The 23276-nt window shown below is 41.9% G+C and overlaps 1 long non-coding RNA gene across 1 annotated transcript; it reads right to left on the bottom strand.

The window, feature by feature from the left end:
- Positions 1 to 7436: 7436 nt before the first annotated feature.
- On the bottom strand, positions 7437 to 18372 carry LOC137483703 (uncharacterized). The gene is made up of 5 exons (XR_011004606.1): positions 18257 to 18372; positions 15645 to 15775; positions 12541 to 12606; positions 8856 to 8908; positions 7437 to 7586 (listed from the first exon to the last, which is right to left on the bottom strand). It is a non-coding gene; the product is annotated as an uncharacterized lncRNA (long non-coding RNA).
- Between the last annotated feature and the right edge of the window lie 4904 nt (positions 18373 to 23276).

Genomic DNA, 23276 nt, shown 5'->3' with positions numbered 1-23276 from the left:
GACAAACCACAGAGAGGGTCCCATTTTGCTGCAAGCTGTCACTCCTTCTCCATCACACAGGGGTTTGTGGATGATCCCAGCAAGAAGGGCTGGCTGCCAGCTGGCCATTTATGTCACTTTTGGCACTGTGACACATCATCCCCAGGTGTGATGGTGCTGGCTGAAGGCACAGCAAAGCTGGGAGCTGCAGCAATGGGCTTTTACTTCTTTCCCAGCACAGCAGCACAGATTCCAGCTACCAGGTGATACCTGCCCTCTGCCCACCTCTGTGGTGTTTCCTGCTATTTTCTCACACCTCCTGAGGCTGCAGATTGTTTTCTGCTTCCCATAATTTTTTGCAGAGTTTGGGGCTTTTTATATTACTATTTTTTATAAACTCTTCCTATGTTTTTGTTTCCTCATCATGGGTTCCCCTGTACACTGCATGGCCACCCCGTTATTGAAGCCGCTGCACCATCTCCCTGCCACTGACCATTTGTCCATTTTGGAGCAGGGAATCTCCACTCTCCATAAAGATAACACACAGTGCATCCCTGGATTAAATATTGTTTGCATTAAATAACACCCACTCCTATCCTCTCAGTTACACAATAGCCAGTCAAAGTGATCTTTTTATGAATTAAAGTAAGACACCTTCACCAGTGCTCTGAATTCAGAAGCATAATTTCATTAAAAATGAAAAAAACAGTAATAATTAATAATTGCTTTAATTCAGTCTGTGCTTATGAGCTAATATCTCTCACAGAGTTGTCTAATACAATTATAAACATAATTTCATGCTTAATGAAATATAAATGATGCAAATGAATGGTGCACTCCAAAGATATCGCCCTATCAATCAATTGTCCTCCCAACACTTCCATTTTTCCCGTGTGCTTTAGGTAGCAATTTTGTTTGAAATGTGGCTCTTGTTTTGATTTGATTTGCAGACAGCAGACAGCAGGTATTCCATCCTGTCCCTAAGGACGTCAGTCTGATGGTGAGGTGTCATCACAATTTAAACTGGCTGTCTTATTGCTGGTATGGGGCTGTTTTATCTCCTGAGATCTGGATTCAGAGCACTGCCTCTTGAGTGAGCACAGCACAGCCTGTCCTCACCCCTGCAGCAGCAAAGCCCCACAACAAGAAAACACATCCAGGAATGTCTCTGCTTTCACTGCAGCCTGTTTCCCACCACAGCAGCAGAGACAGGGTGATTTGCTGCTGACAACATCAAAAGATAGCTGTGGGCAGCTGATGAGGGTGTTTGATCTTCTGAGTGATCTGGGATCTGTTAATAATCAAACACATGAACATACACTTCTTGCTCTTTTTTTGAATTATCATTTATCACTGCTATCACTGTTCACTTTTTGAATTACAGCAGTAATTTCTCTCTGACCAGCTGGCTCATAACACCCAGTGGTGTCATCATGGAAAACCTTGTGTACAGTCGCATGACTTGCAGGTACAAATAGGTAAAACTTTGTAACACTTGCTCACTAATTTCTTGTGTTTGTATTCCAAGAGCCTCAGTGATGCCCATTCTCACTGTGTGCCTACAGAGAGGGAGGGAGAAAGAAAATTAATCCCTTTGTATCAGAGGTGTAATGATCCTGACAGAAGAACAGGGGTGAGGGCAAAATCAACCAAACTCCAAACAGCAATTCTTGCTGTGGTTAGGGTCTGTGCAGTAAATATATGTTTTATCTTGCTGGGGCTTGGATATAATTGAATCAAAGTTTGTTGGAAAATTAGCCCAGGCATGCAGAAAGCTTCACACCACTCAAAACCAGGCAGTTTTGCTTGGTTCAGGTTTAATTATGAATGGTTCACTCAGCCCTGGTAATGACTCATATTCACTAACCAGCCTGTATATGAGATGTGACAAAAGTGTAGTTCAGATACACAAAGCATAATTATTTAATGATGAAGTAAAGTTGATTAGGAAGCCTTTAAGCTATTACACTCTTAGCAGGCTATTTTGCAGTCACTGAATAAATGAACATAATTTAATTCTTAAAAGCTGCATAGCTCCTGCTGCTTTAGAAAATGATATGTAGCTAACACGATAGGTTTTTCCCATTATAGAATTCTATATGCTACAACAAACAGCATACAGAATGCAATGCAATGCCACTAAGAATAAGGAAAACTATTCTTAGTGACTATCCAGGCTAAAAATGATAGAACTCACATATCCACTAACAATCATGAACCTGACAAATCAAGCTTGTAAGCCTGTGGTGTGATCTGAAAACAAGCTTCCAAGAAGAATCTCCATTTTAAAAATACATTCTTTCTTCCTGGATTCTTTTTTATTTTTTCTCATGATATGTGCAAGACTGAACAGCCTGAGAACGGCTGTGCCACTGAAGGAATATATTTATATATTATGTAGCTGTGTTCCAATTATGAAATTGATCCATGGATAAAAATCCCTCAAGGGTGGCTATTAATGAGATTGTCTGCTCTGAGTGCATCCAGTAATAAGATTAGGTATGCATTTATCCTGAGCAGAGATAAACCAAAGACAAGTTCGTGCCAAGATAAGACAGTTTTCAAAAGCAATTAAACATGGGACATAATGTGCATGCATATGTCTGTGGGAGGCTGCAGGATGGAAAGTTGGTTTTCATCTGCAGAAGTGCTCCTGAGTGTAACAGGTAGGGAGAAATAGGCTTTTCACAGGAGTCAGATTAAACTCGATCTCAAAAATCAAAATATTTTACTCTTGAATTTAAAAAACATTATTATAAAATGTACACTCTGGCCTTTTTTTGTTTTTTTCTCCACTTATGAAAGGCTTGTAGACACCCTTGACAATTACCAGCTGCTCAGTGAGACAAGAGTCAAGCAGCACTCTTGGAGTTCAGAGAACACAGCACCTTAAGAGCATCCAGGCATAGCCTTGCATGCTGCCTAATGCAGGCAGATCCCAGGGATGCCCTGAGACAAATTATCTCAAGCATTTCCTACAGGATTTGCAGCAGAAATACCTCTGCCATAGTTGTGGCATCGTGGGACACAAAATCTTGCACAGGGAATCAATCAGGGACAGTTTGGGTAGCGCTGGAGGAGCAGCCAGAGCAGCTCAGGGCTCAGCACGTGCAGAAATGCACACAAAGCCAGAGGTTGTCATCACATCACAGCCAGGACCTTTCTGTCCCCACTTTATGACCATTGGAACTGGGTGGTTATTCATCACTCTCCTGCAGAATAGCTGAAATACCTCCTAAAATCTTCCCTTATTTTTGCAACACTGGGAAAAGTTTCTCCTTCTCACACTGCCTCTGCTGCTGCTCAGGACATGGTTTGGCTGCAGCACCTTCAATAACTGGAGAACACAGGGTGCAAGAGGCCAGAACCCCCCTGCAAGCAGAATCCTGCCTTGCAGGTAAACAACTGAAGCTCAAATCAAATTTTGAGACACTGGAATTATTAAATAGGCCTTAAAATGCTGCCTGTGCTGGCTACCACTCATAAACGTGACCCAGAGCCAAGTTCTCAGCGCAGGTGGAAGCCCTGGGCACCACCAGGCAGCAGGTAAAAATGTGAAGGGGGAGGAAAACTATAACTCAGTTTCTGGAGTAGTCTCTGGGGAGATAATGGACAATAACTGGAGCACAAATGGTAGGAATGAAGGCATGATTTTGCTTGCTCCATTTTTTGCCTGATCAGTTCAAGGTCACTGCCAGCATGAACAAGAGCAGCCTGGAGGGTTCTGCAAACCACAGCCACTGAAAAAATCTTTAAGCAGAAAGGTATAAGGAGATGGGGAAGTCCTTCCAATAATGAGCATGAGCGCCTCTCAGGACATTTTAGAAGAATTCTGAATAATAATAATAATTTATAATAACAGAGCATCTTAAAAATCCCATAATCCAGAAATATTAGCATCTGAATGATTTATGAATGCAAAGGAAATTCCCTTCCTCATACTTTAAAATACAAAAGCTTCCTGTTCAGCTGCCAAATACTCATCCCAAACTAAATTACTTAAGAAATTTGGATGATTGGCACTTCAGCTAGGTGTATTTGAAAGGAATAAACAAATTTCTGCTATCTATTCACAGACCTTGAAGTAATGGTTATAAGATTTTAAAATATCCACTAAACGAGTATTCTATTAAGTGGTGACTGCACAGAGTATATGCAGAAATATTGTGTGACTGGGGAGTTCTTGAATACAGCTTTGTACTGTAATAAGCCTTCTGTTAAAAAGTGCAAAAAAACCCATATGTATGTATTATTGTATTTAGCATTTTTCTCCCCGAGTAATTTATTCACAGGCAATTATTTGCTTAACTTATTTAAAGTGGCACAGAATCAAGTTATCTGCTGCAGAAAGCTGTTAGTTTCCCACCTCTCTCAGGTAAAACACCAGGATCCTTTCACACCCTGTCCCATTTGACAGAAGTCCAAGGTCAAGCAAAGCCACCCTATCATTTTTTACTCAAAAAATATCACATAGACCTGCCTTTTGGTTAACAACCATATTAAAAAGCACTAGAGGAATTTAGGAATTTAGTAAGAAATACTGGATCTAGCAGCTTCTCCCCTCAGACTGTCTGTTCCCTGCCAGGCCAGGTGATTCCTCCAAAGCCTGTCCTGTGTGTCACATGTGGTCACACCGTGCTGAGCACTGACATTCATTCTTCTAACAGATACTTTGAATCACCAACTTTTTTTGCCTCTTGGGTTCCCTCCATCAGAATTCTGAAAAATCAGCTCTCCTCCAAATTAGCATCAGAGACTTACTGGTTGGGTAGAACTCTGAGCTCCTTTTGAAAACTCTGCTAATTTTGCTTTTCTGTGTCCTTCCTTCACTGCCCGCTCCTGTAATCAGGATCCCAGAGTGTGCTTTCTGATGAGGATTAAGCCATGACCCATGCATGATTGCAGGAAATAAGCCTTTAAAGTATGCCTAAGTGCTCTGCTTGTTTGCAGCTACTGATCCTTAAAATAGATGTCTGTAAAAATGTGTAATTTCAAATGTTTCTGCAGATATTGTTCCAGTATGTGTAACGAGGAGAAACATCAAGCCAAGTTATATCAGTTATGCTCCATTATGTCATGAACTGAAACAAAGAAATCAAAATATACAGTAATACTTCAAATGAAAATTCTACTCTTGTACAGATTCTTTCCCTAGTTACCACTTGCAAAGCATCAAAATATTCCACTTCATTTTTGGGGTTTATTTTAGCTATTCACCAAAAGTCTTTTCAGTGTAGAAAGTATTTCATGTACTGTGAGAAAGGTTGAAGAATTATTCCGTGTTAATATTCTCAATATCTTTCATGATTTGAAAGTCCAGAGAGCCTGATTTCCTTCTTGTATGGACCATTTCTTCCTTCTAAACCCATCTTATTTTCTTGCTCACCATCCTTTTTTGTTCCTTTATCATCTTTTCCAGAGAAGATGATCCCGAGTGGGGTTTGTGAGCTGGTTCACCACAGACTGATATAATGGTAAGTAAGAAATGCAATTATTTTCTTCTCCAGCAGTTTCCACATTATTCCCATCACCCCTGGTTGATCACTTTGAATGGCTTTTACAGGAACTATACACAAGGACTCAGAGATTTTTCTTCTAACTAGGTTTTTATAACAAAGCTGTGTGGACTAAGAAATCAGCTGAATCAGGCAACTGGGGCAGAGTTGTTTTTTTCTCTCCAGTGGCTCAGTGCACAGAGCACTTCTTGAAAGCTCCAGAAATCTGGGACAATAGAGCAGGACCAGGAGTTCTCCAGGAAACCCCATTTGCTGTTTTTTGTGACTTTTCTGCTCAGAGATCATGTGAAAAGAAGAAAGAATAGACCTTTTCTTTTCTTTTCTTTTCTTTTCTTTTCTTTTCTTTTCTTTCTCTTCTTTTCTCTTCTTTTCTCTTCTTTTTTCTTTTCCTTTCTTTCTTTCTTTCTCTCTCTCTCTCTCTCTCTCTTTCTTTTTTTCCTTTTGTTCCTTTGAGAATATTAGGTATAAAGTGCCATCACTGGAAGCTCAGTGTAACAAGATGCCTTAGAAATCCTAAGGTACTGTCTGGCATTTTTAAATCCCTGACACTCACTAAGCTTAGTGGCAAAGCTCTTTAAGTATTGAGTATATTGATAGAAGTAGCATACTGTTGCTCCCTCCTCATCAGTCTCTCAAGGTACTTAGTACATAATTTTGGCCTATTTAATGTTACTTTAATCTTAACCAAGTCAAGATAAGGTCAGATATTTCACCTTCACTGCAGCCCTCTTATGTCAGTGTGCATAGAAACCTGTGAGAAAAACATTTCCATCATTTCCACAGCAGTGATCAAAGAAAATCACAAATGCAATGGACTTCAAAGAAAAGGGCAATGGCCCAGACCTAGCTCTGAGGCAGTGTGCACAAAATTGGTGAGATCTGAACTAAATTGCTTAAAAACAGCATCCAGTTTGCAGCAGTGACTATTCAAGGGAGCACAGGCTCGAGGTCTGTGTGTACCTGCTGCTCACGGCGGTGGCAGAGACCTCTCTGCAGAGCTGATCCTGCAGCTGCACCCACCTCTGGACAGGGAAGCTCCAGCAGGAGGGAACTCTAAATAGACTTTGAGCTGCAAAGCTTTGACTTCTCATGTGAGAGAAACGAGTCAATGGGAGAAACAAACAAACAAACAAACAAAATACAGTCCAAAGAGGAGAAACAGTGAAAAGGAGATGCCATTCAGTGCAGCACCTATCCCACAAGGATGGGTGGAAAAACAGGGAACTATCACCCCTGGGGCTTATTCTGAGCCTGTAAAATCTCCTCCTCATCTTCACCAAGAACATTTATATTCCTGCCAGTGTACAGGGGGAGGGAATATGGATATCAATTACTCTACAGGACACTGGGAAGGCAGTCCATGCTTTCCCTCCGTTCCTCAGGCCCTGCCAAGTTCAGAACTAGTAGCCACACCACAGATGGGAGAGGAACGGGGCTCTGCTGCAGCCTGGCTTGTATTTGACATTGTCTCCCAAGGTGGGATGGTCATAGCCTTGGAAAGCTGCAGCTAAATTCTGCTGTGGGCCAAGGCCACCCCCTCCAGCAGCACTTCCAATGCTTTAAGCTATTTATTTGCCCGGGTGTGCTATTTCAATCCACCTTAGTAATGTGCATCACTGCTGCCAAAGGCAATTTTCTGTAGGAGCTTGGGAAGAGGGGAGATGGGAGAAAAGAATGCATTTCCTCCCCATCCCTCCCGCCCCCGAGCCAGGAATGGAAAGCTGGGAGGTGAAAACTCAAGGGTTTCATTTAACAGAATTAAAACCTCCTGTTCTGCACATTGTGGTGCCTGCACAATCATAGAGAAATATATCTTGGTTAAATTTTTGATGAGCTTTCGGCTGCTCTAAATAATTAACCAGGACCTCTCTCATTTGAACATGGGTGCAACTTTTCATGTTTCAAACGCTTCCCGCCTTAATCACCAGGGAATCGCTCGAGTTATTCAGGTCACTCCATATATTTATTTCTTTTCAACATTACTAGTCAAAACAAATTTTGAACCTTTATGCAGAAAGGGGAGAAAGCAGTTTCCTTTTGATCTCACTCCAGGTAAATCCACAGGAGAAGTATGTGTCTTGTTTCCAGTAGCTGAATAATAGAGATTGATAGGTTAATCAGTTCCAATACAATTTACAAAGCAACAGTGTGCACTCAAATCCTGAGTTTTGACATTCCCCGAGTCCAGGATGTTCCAAGGATGTTAGTGCAGGATATCACAGCACAGTTTTTGAAAGACAGATGCATTAATAAGGATACTTCTGTATCCCCTCATGGAAAGCAAAGGAGACTGATCCTGCTTTTGACAGGCTGCTTGTATGACATCTAACTACTGAAGTCAGTCCTGCTCCACCCCCATGGAGGAGCAGCATGGAAAATGAGGGCTTAAAACTACTCCTTCTGTCCCTTCATTACGTGTCACAAGGAGCTTGGATGTTGTTTTATACGAAAACCAGACTATCTTGTGAGTATATAAAGTGGCATTAAGTGTATTAAATATTGGATACAGTCCCCTAATGAGGGACTTTGATCTCCTATCATAAGACTCAGATGTGAAAATTGGACTCTAAAAGCAGATTAGTAAAAAAGCTCCTTCCTAACCATTCCATTCTAGTGGTCCTCAGTAAGCCACAGACTGAGCCTTGAATTCATGTAAAAAGCCTGCAACATGAAATCAGCTGTGTCCACTCTGCAAGTGCAGTTGTCTGCAAGGGGAGAAGAAGGGGCATGGAGGTGAGCTGATGAAAATTTGGCTTCAAGTAGTTTTTCAGCATACCTGCCTGTGAGCTTCAATATTCCATCCCAAAAATGGGATTCACATCACCCTGTCTCAGAGACATCACAGGAAAACAAATATATCTAAAATTGCAGAGGGCTTCAAAATACCATAGACAAAGGAGCAGGCTGCACTGTCAGCTGAATTTCTAACAAATGTCTGCCCAGGGCTTTCAAACTTGTCAATAAATTCAGGATTAATGATCTCAGCTTGTGCCATTTTGTAACTCATTACTTAAGGCACAAAGCTGGTGAGCTTGTTTAGCCCTCCATGACTTTCTTTTCTTCCTATGGATGGTCACTGCAAAAATCCAACCCAGTTATTTCCCAGGAGCAGGTTACTGATGTTTAGTTGTTATTGTAACCAAGTTCCTATATATTCTGCTTTCACTAATTTGTCCCCTTTTGCAGTGAAAACTGTCATAACTGCTCAATTTAAAATGCAGACTGCCTGAGAAAGGGCCTCCTGAGAAGTGACAGGTCTGGAGAAGTACTTCATGTGCACGAGAGCATTTTAAATTGAAAGCTCTCATGTTTCTGCAATGAGACTGGCAGAGCTACATGCTGTTAAAATGGGAGTCTTACAGGATTTTCCTCAAGAAATGTCCTTTGCTGCTGGTCATGTCTTCAAACAGTTTCTGCAAATCATAAACATAGGTCAAAATTCACTTATTTTTCATGTGACAGTATTGTTGTCAATGCTTATATTTGGTCATAGGTGCCAAAAGCATCAACCAAAATGAAGAAGATCAAAAGCAACAGAACAGGGTATAAAGTGCTGTGGTTTCACTGTCTCAACAGTTTCTTAGCTTCAGCTGGGCATCCAGACATTAAAAGCTAACTCAGAATCATCATCTTACAACAGAGGCAGTGTAAGATTTTCTTCTTTTATGAAAGCATTGCACAAACAAACCGTGTTTGTGAGCCATTCCCATGGCACATGAGGCAGGGAGGAGTGCTAATTCCAAAGTGAGACAAAGAGCTGCTTTTCTTCCCCAGCAGTTACTGCTGATCCCAGCTGTGTCCAGCTCAGTCAGGTGGCCACACGTCCACCACTCTCCCAGCACTAAGGACACAGATTTGGCCTCAAGCCTACACACTTGCTTTTCATCTTTGTGTGACCCCAGCTGGTCACAAAGGGCATCTGAGACTCCTCCAAGGTTTCCATCTTCCTCATCAAGATGCACTAAATATATTTGGAAATCTGGCCTTTAACCTGCCTGTGCCACAGCTCTCGCTCCTCTTTGCCTCTTTTCTGCCTAGTGCAGTGTGAATGCAATCCCTCCACAGCAGCTGCTGCCCCCTGAGCTCTGTGCTCATGGCAGGGTAGGACCCTCACTGTCATTTAGGAGACCCTTTACTCTGAATAAGAAAAACAAAGTCCCCCATTATCTCAGCATCTAACTGGCAGTGCTGGCTTAGCTGTTGGACTCCATAATCTTAAGGGCCTTTTTCCAAACTAAATGATTCCATGATCTTATTCTGTCTTTTTTCCAGCTTAATTTTTATATATCTACATATGTTAGGTCATCTACTATTTCTGTGGGCTAATGCATTGTCATATGTTCTATTTCAGTAACACCTGAGTGTGATTTATTAAAATGACAGACCACACTACAGTCTTCAATGCAGGGCTAATTTGTTTCTACTTTTTAATGCAGTTCTCCACATAATTTCCAGCATTCAGGAGAATAAGTATTTATTTTAATCACTGTGCACTGCATATGTAATTTTTTTCCTAGGTGAAATTTCTTTTTAATGGAGGCTGGGTCATGAGAGAGCAATTATATAAGTTACGTGCATGTTAATTTAAAATCAGCTTTAGGTCAATCTTTTTTAATTATCTATTTTATCAACTGTTTTTGACTAGCAATTTAAATAATTGTGCTTGCCTAATACCTGGAAGTGTAATTGCTTTTGGATGGCCTTTATTCTGATCTCAGTATCAGCACATACTGCGCATGTTTGCATCTGTCTGCATGGTGACAGATTTGTGGTGACAGCTTGTATAACTTATTTATAAAATGACAAATTATTTTAGGATTTCTTGAAGTTCATGGACTGGAAATATGGAGACACACCTGCTTGCTGCAGAAAGCTGAAGAGGATCTGCATGTTGAAGAGAAACTGCAGGAATTGGTGAAGAGCGCTTTGCAAACGCGACAAAACCCCATGGGCCACCCTTCTGCAGGTCCAGGTTGCAGGCAGGTCTTCATGGATGTCATGTTTTAGCTAGAAAGTCCCTGCTGCTGCAGTCAGATATGACCAGGAAGGTTCCTGAAGCCTCATCTGGAGTCCATGGGGAGAAGCAATCTCTTCCTGGGGTTGGTTCAGAGCAGGAGCCAAGTTGAAGTGCTTTGAGTGGCACCTGGCAGAGCCCAGAGCACGCGTGTTCTGTGTCCTGCAAGGACAAATCCTCACTATTCTTCACTTTGGGCTTCCTCAAGCAAAGACTGCAGAGAGTGGCTCAGGGCTGTTCCCATCCCAACCCTAAACGTGCCAAGGCTGTCACTGTAATTGCAGTGGGAGTGCCACTCTGAAGCCACGTCGCTGGCATGAAAGGATGAGTTCATCAGCAGGAGGCTTCACTGGAGTGGAGTCTGGGATGTCCAGCTAGAAAGAATAACGAGAGCCTCTGGTAGAAATTAGCCCCTGGTAAGAATTCCCAGCAGAAGGAGCAGGAATAAAGAGCTGAACTTTCTCTCAGGGGCCCTAAGTGGGCAGAGCAGCACAGCAGACACAGACTGAAGTGCACAATGAGGCACTGAGCACACAGAGCCCACTGTGCAGCACCAGCAGTGGTCAGTGGATGTGTGCTGGGAGAACAGACAAAGGAAATAACTCACCACACCTCAGCTGACAGGGGTTCTGCATTTAAAAATAAGTTATCCCATGCCTGAATGAAGCCTACCTGGACACAGCCTTCTAACAGATAAATAAACCACTATGCACCTTTCTCAGAAGGCTACTCTCACAGTCACTTTCATAGATAATGAAGATACTTATCAGCATCACTCAAAAAAGAAGATACTGGTTTAAATTTTGCATCCTGAAATCCCGCTCATAGAAACACCCATTTATCAGCTACTTAATGGCCTCCTGCTTGAAGGGCAACTTCTTTTTCTAATCTGATGGATGGTTTCATATTGTCCAGGTCAGTTTTTGGTTTCATTAAGCAGACTAACTGTGTAAGTTAGAATTTTTGGCCCATAATATTCTGAAATGTATTCAGCCAGCAGTGAACATCCATGTTTGAGCTCTGTGGCAGCTCTGATTACTGTTCAGCCTGCTGGGTACAGCCTGCAGGGTACATGGCAAATGACCACTTTGGTGTCAGGCCAAGTCTGGCCTGGACAGGAATGTTTAAAGCTTCAATGCCCATAATAAAGCAATATAGCAGCTTATCAATTACTACAAAATTAGTTGCAGAATTGCTGCTGGATGCAAATGTACACAGCATTGACATTTATTTTCTTTACCAAGAAAGACTTAATTTTGTTTTTGAGAGTGACTAAGGTATTGGCGTAGTGCCTTGTGTTTTTCAAATTGTCTCTATTTGAAAAATGAACTATCCCTTAAGGTAAATTAAATGAATCTTTTTCTTTGTTCTTTCAGTCCTTCTGCTGGAAGCCTAGTGCTGTTCAGCTGGAACTGCATGTAAGCCAGAGATAGACAGGTTGTTCCTTTGAGCATTGACTTCCCAAGAAGCATATAGACAAAAAAAAAAAAAATGCTATCAGGAATAAAACTGAACAATTCGGACTACCCTCATTGTCAGAAGAAGAGCAGGAGCTTACTGTGCACATGAGGGGATGGGACTTGGTCAGACCACGTGAGGATGTACAGGTGGTCACACAATTTCAGGAACAAAAAGAGAGGAGGGGATAAGTGAACTGGCAGAAAGGATAGTAGAAGGGAGACAGAAACCCTAGAGGCCATTCCCACACCTGGTATTAACCCTTGGAAAATTTCTCTCTCCATTTAGACCCTTTCATCCTGCTTGCAGCATCAATTTGACTGAACATACCAGTGTTTCTGAGTAGCTTGTTCCTCTTAGATTTTGCAAATACTGTGGAGTGTTTCTCCATCAACACAACACCTTCCTCCTGGCTTTCTCTGTCTCGATAATAAGAATGCGCAGCACACACAGTGCGTGTAGTTTTCCCCAGCCCAGACCCAGAAGTGTTGGAGCTGACTCACCTTCACATCCTTGTGCTCAGCCCTAGAACAGAAAGGCTGCTGCCATCACTTCTGCTCTGCAGACACTCACCTTGTCCTCTGCTTCCATATGTTCTGCCTCTTTGGTCACATTTTCTACCTGCAAACACATTTTCTGCTTGCTCCCTTTGGCATCCTCTTTATCTGAGTGTGAACACACACGCCTGTGCACATTTCTGTGCTTTTCCCATGTATTTTTACATGTGACTGTATGTTTGTATTTCACTTGTGATTGTTTCCTTCCTGCTGCACTGAAAAGCTGTAAGCATCCCAATTTCTTCTGGCACACAGAAGAAGCTATGATTACATCCATGCAAGTTTTGTGATAACAGCTGACACATCCATTTCTGATCACAACCTCTGTGGGCACCTGCCTCCCACTCTCTAGCTGGTAAGGAAAAATTAGGCTTCTTCACAAAAGATAAAACTTTGTCAGCTTGCACTCACCTAGGGGGATGCTGAGCTCTGAGACAGGTGAGCTTAATGCTAGGATTGAAATCACACAGTGTTAAGCTGAAAGTTGCAAATACATTTTTAGGTATATTAGGATCAGGTAGTTACAAGTTTCTTAAAATAAATTCCATAAGTTCTGCTTATATAGTAAAATTATATCATTAAACTGATAATAGATTGGAATGGCATAAAAAAGTATATATCTATATGGAAAAGACTTTTTCTGTAATTATGCTATGTCTTCACATAAATAAAAGCTCACAGCACTTAGTCCTGAAATGCTGCAAATCAGAAGAGCACCAAAGACTTCAGATTTCTTCAGCTGGATGAATATTACAGTTACTTCTATGTTTTTTTATCAAAAGCAGCACTGTGGTTAGAGACAGGTCATTTGTTTTCTATATATGAATGAATTGCAGTATACACAAATCTAACCCCAGCCTCATTAAAAAAAAAAAAAAAGTCAGTCAAAAAATACCAGAACTTAGAAACTGATATTGAGAATTTAACACCTGAACTGGACTGGGAAGGTGTACTATGAGACTGAAACTCCAGTGCTGAAAGAATGGATGGACAGATTAAAGGAGATAACAGAGATGATGGAGATTTCAAAGCCAATGATTTCTCTGACAATGAAAAGGGTTTCCCCTTGCACAGGCAGTTGCACTGCCAGGACTGCAAAAGGGAAGCTGTTCCCTGCCTACTCTGCATTTCAACAGTGCTTAATTTAGCTTACCTTCAGCCACTGGGCCTGAATATTCTCAGGCACTTGAGAGGTTCTGTAAGATCAAACATAGATTTTCATATCTATTTGCTTTAGAGTTTATTGCATAATATCATTAAAACCCATGACTGAAATCAGGCTTCACTGGCTGAGAATACTCACAATTTCTCAAGTGCCCTGCATTTACTGCCCATCATGACATCAAAATGCAGAGCAGTGACATCTTCTCCATCAGCAGTGAACTCACACATTGGCTGCAGGGGTTGAAGCTCTGAGGTCAGCCTAAACCAGAGATTATCACAGAAACATCCCAGACAGTTTGCTCAGGCTTGGTCTGTCTCACCCCCAGGTCCTTGCCTCTGCAGGTACATACAGAGGCAACAGAAACCTCTGTCCCTGTGGGCAGAGACGTGGATCCAGGAGGCACCAAGGAATGGAGCAGCCAGAACCAGCAAATGACCAGAGCCAGCATGGTGCCATGACCTGGTTTTGACCACAGAGCTCTCCTGTGGCTTTTAAAACCTCTTGCCCACAGAGTTTCCAGTGGAGCCCCAGTTTCCAGAGCTGTCTGCTGGGGTTGGTCTCCTGGGTTTTGTTCCAACAGACACTCTGCAAGCCTGTCCTTCCTGCAGGACCTCAGGTCATGCCAAAAGCTGTGCTGTGCAGCTGACATGCCCCAAAACTCCTGGAGGAGTATCAGCCCAGCCCAGCAGAGCCATTATGATCTACTGAGTCCACTCAGCACAGAGTCCTTCATGTTTCTGTCCCAACCCCAGCTGTTAAATGCACTCAGAACAGCTCCAGGGGCCCTGCAGCCTGAACACAATTCCAGTGGACTGGAATTTCCTTCTTGGAAAGGACCACTGGGACTGCAAGCAAGCAGGGTGAGATGCCATTTGTACAAACTGTGCCACAAACAGTGTCACAAACAGTGGAAAGGGACTTGCAGTGTGTGGTGAGAGCAGCCTGTGAGGCAGCACAACGAGGTCAGCTCTCCTGAAAGCCTTCCAGAACTGCTGGTTCCTGTGTACTGCTTGAGTCAGGTCTTTAAAGTAGCAGGGTACATGGACAAGTCCCTCTGCATGACTTTTTGGCAAACTGAGTTGGTTTGAATAGAATGGAGCTCAGTAACCTGTCCTGTTCTACCACTGTGCTGTTCAGAATCATGTTCTCCATCTCCACAGAATTACAACAAATAGCTATCACCCCTTCCTGGGGATTCAGTATTCAAACACAAGTAACTCATTTGAGGTGAAATTTTCATCTTTTTTTAGCTGCATCAGAATGCGCTGGCACTGCTTAATCTTTTGCTGATTGAATTTGGCGTTTGGCTTTTAAAATAAGGGCACGCTCAAATTCTTACATTCCAGGAGCACAATCAGCAAGTGAAGTGCTTGCAAAGCAGCTTTGTTGCCTGCACCTGCTGGGGTTTGCTGCCATGCATCGCTCCTGGGGAGCATGTGCAGGAACAAAAACACCCAAGTGCTGGGGAAAATTCTGTCTGCATCATCACAGCTTTTCAGATTTTTGTAATTTTATTTTTATGAGTATGAAAACACGTTTCTAGTGTGTTTGCAAATACGTGTGGATAATTTTCACATGCTGCCTTTGAAGAGGCATGAAGGAGGTTAACATGGGAGGACTGAACAACACCTGGTAGTTTCATATGAGATGCTGAAGGTGATGTTTCTTGCATAACAAATCACCTGTAAGAAACTGAATGAGACCCCAAGATGGTTTTGAGGCTTTAAATGAAACAAGGTTAAAAACATGCAGTATTAGCTTTGTCATGTTAAATGTGTTTTCTATCTCTGCATACACTTATAATTATTTTCATTTTCACAAACAACTTGGAACAACAGACATGCTCTATGAGTAGAGACTGTATAAATAGTATTAAAAAAATCTCTATACAGAAAAAAAGAGGCAAGGTTAGTTTTTACTTCCATCTAAAACTTACCTGGCTGTACTTTAATTACTTTATAGGACATGAAGAGCCATAAAAGTTACCACCTTTCTGAACTTGGAGAAACGCAGAATGGGTGCACAACTTTGTGAAGCACAGAAGGATCTGAGTTCAGGTGCTGCTGTTCCCATCTCTGCCATAGAGCTGCTATATAATGAACAGTTCAAATGGGTCAGAATCCGTAGTGAGATTAAAGGCCAGGAAGATTACATACAGCTTGTAAAAAAAAAAAAAAAAGAACAGACAAAGCTGCTTCCTATCACCTGCTGGATTCGGTAGTTTTACAGCCCTGTTTTCTGTACAATTTTAGCTCTCAAGGACAATTTAATAATTTATTCTGCATCTGATAACCAGACCTGGAGATCCTATAAACAGCCCCTCTGACTGTTTCAGAAGGAGCAGATTTCCCAGCACTGGAGGGCTGGACACCCTTCAGACTGGGCACCCATCATTACAGAGGTTGGTGTTTTAAAATTGAGACACCAAGAATTTTCAGTCTTGATCAACACCCAACAGACTCCTTTACTTGAATCTTTAATCCCACCATTAGGCACAAAAGTCTATTCAAATAATGTGGGTTTGGACATTCTACCTTTTTCCAGCTATAAACTGTCTTTATAAATCACACAAAAGGTTATTCTCTGAAGGTAACCTGACTCAACACAAGCCTGGACGTAGCACCCAGTTCTCTGCAGGTGCTTGCACAGGTTTTTTCTGTGCTATTCAATCAGCAATTTGTTAAATACCATTCCCTAACGATGTATTAAATATCAATATAAAGAACACAAACCATCTCACTTGTCTGCATCCCCAGTATCTGAAGTTGTGCTGATTTATTCTGGGGGAGGCAATGCTGCTGGAAAGCAAGAGCAGGGATACAGGGTGTGGCATGGCCGGATGACCCCAGCCTGCAGAGCATGGAGGCATTAAAGTGTATTTTGTTATTTTTTCCCTGTTAGGGCCTTCTGTTTGCTAGGCCAGGCTAGTTGGTGACAGCCTTTTGTAGACACAAATTAATTGCTGATTTGGATACTTACAGTTCAGGCACAGATTTTTTTTTTTTTTTTTTCTATCTTGTTCATTCCAAATAAAGCAAATTTAAAGGAAGACAGAAAGGCATGAGTATTCAGTTGCAATGGGAAGCAGAGTTTACTGCACTCCTGTCACCTCAGGCATGGCTGGAACAGACTTGTGCCACACTGAGTGGACCTGCACCCCCAGGTCAGCACCTCTCCATCCTGTTAGACATTACAGCAAATGGCTGTGTGATGCACTGCCCCCAGGGCTGAGAGGGGCCAGGAGAGGGTGGTGACACTTGGCCACAATGTTCTGTGTGGTGCCAGGTGTGCCAGGAGGCCCCAGGACCCAGAGCTGTCCCCAGTCCTTGGCTGAGTTCACATCTCAGCAGGGAGTGGTGGCTCCACCCAGCTTCTCCCACCCACAGCACTCCAAGTGCCACAGCCCAACACTGCTGGCAGCTGCCTGGCACGATCCAATCTCTTCTGCAGAACCTAATCTCTTTATAGCAGCATTTGTACATAAATTAATGAAAGATCAGAATATAAAGATGTTCATTTTTGATTAGTTGCCCATTTACAGGAAATTCAGTTAAAACTGTTTAGTTTTATCATCACTAGACAAAATAAGCATGACAGGATATTTTAGCCTCTGGATTATGTAGATAACACACAGAAATGTCATTTACATTTTCATTCTTTTCACAGAGCAGCAAACCCTTGCAAATGCTTGCAAGCAAATTAAAATTCAGAACTTAATTGGATTTTTATATTCTCTTTAAACAGGTAATATTGTTTTTCTTCTTTTTATTATTGTATTTGAACACTGGATTTCATTTTGAGAGTGTGCCACTGAAGGTGAGAGGCCCTCTGTGCTAAATGCTTCATTTAACACCATTAAAATCTATGTTTCTCCCACACGTTTGAAGATTTAGATTGTTGAATGCCAGCATTTTAGTATTGTTAAACAACAGAAAGGCTATGGAAAATGACTTTCTTAGGTGTATTTATGTATATACTTATGTGTGTATGTATAGCCATACAAAAACATGCACATACATTATTGATCTGCTTGCATGTGCACAAATACACTTACAAACATGTTTATACATGTATCTATGTCTATCTATCCATGCAAATGCAGACAAATGTTCCAATAATTTATCTCTGCACATTCACAATTTGCCATAACTTGACAAGAGATTTGATAAAAAGAAAGCAAAACACATATTTTGTTTGATTATTTCTCAAAACTTACTATGATATGAAAACTATGGAAAAAAATCACTATTTGCCTTTCTTTTTTCTTCTTTCTGCATATCATGAGCTTTACCAAGGTGGCACTTTCTGAGCCTGTATATAAGACCTGATCTCTGATGGTGACAGTATAGTTCAGTCTCTGCAAATGCAGATTGCAAAACCCAGGTCTTGGATATCCCACTGAGGGGAAAGTCATATTGAAGAGCAAGAAATATCTGTGAGAAAACTTCATATTTTCACTGAAGAAGATACTGAGAATGGGACTCTGGCAGAAAACAGCATTTTTAATGGTGAGCAGAGGGAAAAGTCACCTTGGTGAGGTCACCTCCAGGGTTATGTCACTGCTTACCCCATGTGCTGGGGAGGAGCAACACAGTGCCAACAAATCTGCACTTTGGATCTCACAACTCACTTCTGTTCTGTGGCACTGGAATGGAAGGCTTCGCTCCAGACAAGTCATTGGCTTTCAGGAAAATATCTGAAACAATGAGAATGTTAAAAGAAGAGAACATTTCTTGGCCAGCAGTTCTGGCTGCTCCCCTGAGCGCTCTTGGCACAGTAGGAATCAGGGAGGACATTCCTGTTGTGTCCCCAGGCAACATGGTCCTGCTTTATCCCAGGGTGACAAAAGACTTCTTGCAGCTATACATCTTGCCACTCATGTAATGGACACTTCATGACCCTGGAGAGCCTGCTGAAGTGGAAGCATGATTCAAAACTCCTCAGCGCTAAACAAACAGGCTCACACTAATCCCAGTCCTTCCTTTGCTCCACTTCCTTCTGGTCAGTGCGAGTCAAACATCACACCCACAGCAGAAACCGTCAGCACTGCAGATCTGTGTGGGGTGAGGCAGGAGCAGAAAGGCACTGCTAACTGAGGGGCTAATTATAAAACTGCCAGAACCTTTGGGAAATAACTGACCACAAATGTCAGCTCAGCAGCAGGCTTGGAGCATTCTTGCTGAAGACAAAAATTCTCAGCATTAAAACTCCTCACTTCACATTGTATCATTCTCAAGTGCATGACTTAAAACTGATCATGCCAGACATCTTCCCGTATCCTTTGTGTTTTCCCGTCTGAAACCAGTGATGGCAGTTTTAACACCTGCCACGAGCACATAGGTGTGTAAATTAAAAATGTGCTTTGCCTCCTCTGCGTTGACCTTCCTCACCGATTATTACTTTCATCTACCTGAGGCAGAACCCCCACATGTTCAATACAACGAATGTATGCATAAATATGCAACAAATCCCTTGCATCATTTGAAGATTTGCCCCTCATTTTATAACTTGTGTTTATTACAGATTGCATCATGGGTAAGGACTTGGAATTGCTTTTCAAAAGTTAATCTTTTCCACACAAACAGACACCTAAGTAATAAAAAAGTAATCAAGGAATAAAAGTCCCATCTTGGTGCTACTTCTTCAGGATTTTGCCTGGTTGTTCTCTGCATTCCTTGGGAGTTCAGAATCAAGAATATGAGTCTGTCAAAAAGTCATTTTTATCTTATTTCTGCCCAGAGTAAAAAAAAAAAATATTAAATTAACATATAACAAGAAAATCTGCTCCCACCAGGATGTCAAATCCAGCTTTGTAGTCATCAAAGCTTTGTCTAATTCTAATTACTTTGGCATAACTGTCAAAATTTGCTCTTCCCTGCTGATTCATCTCAGATGTGTGGCATTTTTCCCTTTGATTAGCCAGAGATGGACCTGGTCAGCCTCACTGACATGTGGTTCCTGCACAGCTCTGTGCAAGTGAGGCAGAACCACGAACTGCTTTCCCATCCTCCTTGCCAGCTTCACACTCTGCTGAAACATCCAGAGAACATGGACATGAAAGAGGCCCACAGAAACAGTCACAGAGAAAGTAATTTTTCCTTTTAAAAATGTTTTCTAAGCATTCCCCCCCCCTTTTTTTTTTGGTTTTTGCTTTTAATTAAAAAATTTTCTGGTATAGTAATAAGTCAAAGCTCTCTTTAAAGCACAACCTCCTATGAAGTTAAAAAGTAAAACACCATTAGCAAGGGCATTTTTCATTTGTCTCTCCAATATGCCAACTGGAAATCTCCAGTGACAATGCTGATCTATGTCATGATCAAAAACCCCAAAAGCAGTGATGGGTTTTGGGATTCAAAGGTCTGTTGAAATTAAATAGAAACTACAGATGTACTTCTCTTGCATTTGTAGTTTTCCTCATGCCATTTTTTTTTAAATAAAGACTTTCTGAGTATACCCAGTATCTGTTTCTCCGGCTGTGCTGTAAGCAGTTAAAGCCAGATCTTTTTGTTCTGTGCAAGTGACTGGAGCAACCTGCAGAGTGCTCAGCACCACCAGGCCACATAATTCTATTAGAAAAAAGAATACCCATCAGCTTTTGACCAGGCACTTTAGCTAATTGTATTAAGACTAAGTGAAATTCAAGCGCTCTCCAAAAGGGAGAGATTTTATCAGTAACACTCTGTAGGGCTGGAGGATGGAATTATTTCTGTTTTTCAGGTGACAGGGAGGGCTGCTGAGGGATTTACCCAGTGTCACAGCAGTGTCCATGGTTCTGACCAGCCCCTCCTTGCCTTGCAGGGTTGGGGCAGCTCAAACACCAGTGCACAGGTAAGTGTGGGGTGTGTAAGGAGCCAGTGGCTGTCAATCCTACAGGGAAGTGATCACTAAAATCCAGCTCCCAAGACAATTCATGGAGCTGCAGGTTGTGCAGAAAGCAGCACGTCAGCAGCGCCAGCAGAGAGGAGAATTCACTGAGAGGCTGCAGAGCTGAAACACTTCAAAATGTCAAGGCAGGATGACAGCCCACAGGCAGAGTTGTCTCTGCAGAGTTAGGATGTTTCATGGAGAGCACATCCCACGCAGGGATCCTGGTGGTGTGACTGCAAACACGCTCCTCACTGGCACAGCCAAGGCAGGACCTGCGCTCACGCTGATTTTACACCAGAGCACCTGGGGCCAGCCCCGTGGGGATGCAGGTGTGGCTGGCTGAGTACCCAGTGCTGCCCAGAAATGATATGTGATGTAATTCTGGACTCTCTGGCTCTCACACAGCATCTCTTAACCCCTGGGTGCAGCTGCTCTGGAATAAACTTCTGCAAAGCTCAGATATGTGCATTTAAAAAAAACATGTTTCTGAAGATTCGTCAGCAATACTTGGGAGAAAAAAAAAAACCTCCACATCTTTTCCTGATTTTAGAAAACTTTGTCTTGTTGAAATGGTTTTCTTCTTGAACATCTAATATTGACATTTAGGGGGAAAGCAGCAGCAAGAAAAGTGTGTCAAGAAATACCATTTTAAGTTGTGGGTCATAAACACTGGGAAGCAGGAAGCTGGTGCTATCCTCTTCACTGAAAGGAAAACAGGGAAAAAGCTCCTTTCTTTCACTAGATACAAACTAATCTTATTTCATTAAATTCTACTTTAAAACAGATATCAATGGTGTGATCATAAATCTAACTCCTAGAAGACAGACAGTTGAGTAAGGCTGGTTTAAAATCACAGAGGTTTTTTGTATGCCAGTGTCCTAAAGGACTTCATTCACCTGTGTGACTTTATAGTTTTAAGGTTACAGTAGCAAGGAGTTTATGGCCTTCATATCACCCCTAGAGAAGCCCAGTATAGGTCAACACAGCTATATATTCTGGAATTCCCCAAGTATATGTATTTCACATACTTCTGCTTCCCTCCCACCCCACATCCCCCAAACCAGAAAATTCTACACAATACTTGTAACAATCTCGACACCTCTGGCTCGAAACCCTCAGAAACACGCTGCAGGAGACACCAATGTTCCTTGCACTTACAGAAGTGTGGCCAGGTACATTAATGAGCCATTAAAAATTTGCCACCTGCCTGCTGCTGAAGCAGGGAGCTGTCAGAGGCAAGGCGTGCTGTGACTCTGCTCCTGCTTGCAGAGATCCGTGTGATGCCTCGAGATTGAACCCACTTTAGAACTTCCTGCCTGGTGAATGGATTAATTTGTAGCAAGATCTGAAAGCCATGGATTTTCCATACCTTCTCTCCAGTCTAAAATACAAGCTCGATATCTCTAATGCTTCAGGGACGGGGATGAAGGTGGAACGTGCCCTCTGCGGGGTTTGTGTGTGCTCCTCCTGCCCATCCTGTTTGTTTTTTCCCCACCTCACCACCCCAGGCAGCATCTCAGCACCAGGGACATCAGCTCACTGCAGGGACATCATCCCAATCATAGCTACCAAGTTCATCTTGATTTGGACCATAGATTGTCCCCCCTGCACCCTCTAGACGTAGCTCAGCTACCACTGCTCAGGTCAGATGGAGTTTTGAAGGGACACAGAAGGTCACCAGCAGCTTCCAGCAAACCTCCTGCTGATACTGTGCCAAAAAACTACTGCTTCTCCCCAGAAGAAGTCCAGCTTTCTGGTAGGTTTGCCAGCTTCTACCTCTTTTCTTAAACTGGATCTCAGTAAATAGTCACATATCCACACTGTTTAGAAACTGAGTGAATTTTCTGTTGGACCAACTCTAAAAGCTTTGTCAGGAAGCAGTGAAAGAGCCCAAAATTAAGCTATGAAATACGCTGTATCCACATATTACAACACAGGAATTGACAGGTGACAATAAATACACTCAACAAGTGTTATAACAATAAATATAGCCTAAAGGGGAAGAAAGATTTTTTTCTTTTTTTTTTTTTCTGGTCTCTGGTCTTCTGAGACATAACCTTGCTTTGAAAATGGCTTAGAATTCATTAAGAAACAAGAGTCAACAATATCAAAATTTCTCCTCTTTCTTCTTGAAAACCCAGTCACAAGTACTGCATGATTTTAAGGCATGAGAGGTTTTGATTTTCCAGAAATTCTGCTATCTAGTTGTGTTGCTTTAATTAGCTATCAACAGCACTTAATTTATTTCTAGTGTATTGTTGCCAGCTTTTTACATATCTCTCCCAACCTGTGAAAAAAATCTCAAAAATAGACCTACAAAAATTAATCTTCCTGTTCCCTGTGCAGAGATATTAAAATGGTAATTGCATTCTTTATACCTCTAAAACCTGGTTCTACTTCTAGATACTTATCTGAAAGCCCAATGAAATTGTGTGATCACAATTGTTGATGCTACTTACACATTACTGGAAGGTATTGAGATCTGATAGTAATCACGATACTGTAAAATCTTCACACAGTGAGGCCATAGTTCATCAGTGCCTTTGATTTTTATACTGAAGCGTGATTGCCTGGACAAATAAACTCCACTTATTAATTCTTAGCATCATATTACCTTTATTATAGCACAAGGAAAAAATCTTGTTATTTCAAAGGTACTATGCTCAGCTGGCAACACAGCAATTTCTTAAAACCCCATACCTCAAACACAGACTGCTTCC

This window comes from Anomalospiza imberbis, chromosome 16 (genome assembly GCF_031753505.1).
Source record: "Anomalospiza imberbis isolate Cuckoo-Finch-1a 21T00152 chromosome 16, ASM3175350v1, whole genome shotgun sequence".
Lineage (NCBI taxonomy): Eukaryota > Metazoa > Chordata > Aves > Passeriformes > Viduidae > Anomalospiza > Anomalospiza imberbis.
Note: the sequence above shows the minus strand (reverse complement) of the source record. Positions and strands in the feature narration are given on the sequence as shown.